Below are 1,245 nucleotides of genomic sequence, written 5' to 3'. Positions count from 1 at the left end.
AGAAACAGTAAAAACAACCCTATTAAAAATTTGTACGGAACCACAAAAGACTCTGCATAGCCAAAGCAACAGGAAACAAAAAGAACAAAGTTGAAGGCATCACGCTACTTGACTTCAAAATACAGCTGACTCTTAATATAACATGGGCTTGAATTGTGTTGGTCCACTTGTCGAGATTTTTCAAGAAAATAAGAATTGAAAATACATAGTATTCTTGGGATGTAAAATTTCCATATATGATATGGAGGGCCAACTTTTTGTATACACTGGTTCCACAGGGCTGACTGTGGTACTTGAGCATACAAAAATTTTGGTATACATGTGGGATCCTGGAACAAATCCTTCACATATACCAGAAGACTACTATATACTAAAAAGATATGGTAAACAGAATGGTACTAATATAAAAACAGATACGCAGAACAATAAAATAGAACAGAGAAACCGGAAACAAATCCACATATTTACAGCCAACTGATTTTTGACAAAGGCATCAAGACATCCATCTGTGAAAGGACACAATTTTCAATAAATGGTGCTGGGAAAACTGGATATTCATATGCAGAAAAATAAAACTAGACCCATATTTCTCGCCATATACAAAAATCAACTCAAAATAGATTAAAGACTTAAACATAAGATCTAAAAGTGTAAAACTACTAGAAGAAAACATAGGGGCAATTCTTCAGGACATTAGTCTAGACAAAGATTTTATTTCTAAGACCATAAAAAGTATAGTCAACAAAAGTGAAAAATAGACAAATGGGGCTAAATTAAACTAAAAATCTTCTGCACAGCAAAGGAAAAATCAACAAAGTAATTAGATAACCTGTAAAATGGGAGGAAATATATGCAAATTATTCATCTGACAAGGGACTAATATTTACAATATGCAAGACACTCAAACAACTCTAAAATAAACTAAAATATAAGCAATCCCATTAAAAAGTGAGAAAATTCTGAATAGGCATTTCTCCAAAGAAGACATACAAATAGCTAATAGGTATATAAAAAATGCTCAACATCACTAATCATCAAGGAAATGCAAATCGAAATGACAATGAGATTTCATCTTACCCAGTTAGAATGACTATTATCAAAAATACAAAAATAACAAACACTGATGAGGATGTAAAGAAGAGGGGACTCTTATTCACTGTTAATAGGAATGTAAATTAGTATAGCCATTGGGAAAAACAGTGTGGAGACTTTGCAAAAATTTAAATAGAACTACCGTACAATCCA

Source organism: Propithecus coquereli, unplaced genomic scaffold (genome assembly GCF_000956105.1).
Source record: "Propithecus coquereli isolate 6110/MARCELLA unplaced genomic scaffold, Pcoq_1.0 Scaffold40, whole genome shotgun sequence".
Classification (NCBI taxonomy): domain Eukaryota; kingdom Metazoa; phylum Chordata; class Mammalia; order Primates; family Indriidae; genus Propithecus; species Propithecus coquereli.
The sequence above is the reverse complement of the archived record's forward strand: the minus strand, read 5'-3'. Positions refer to the sequence as shown.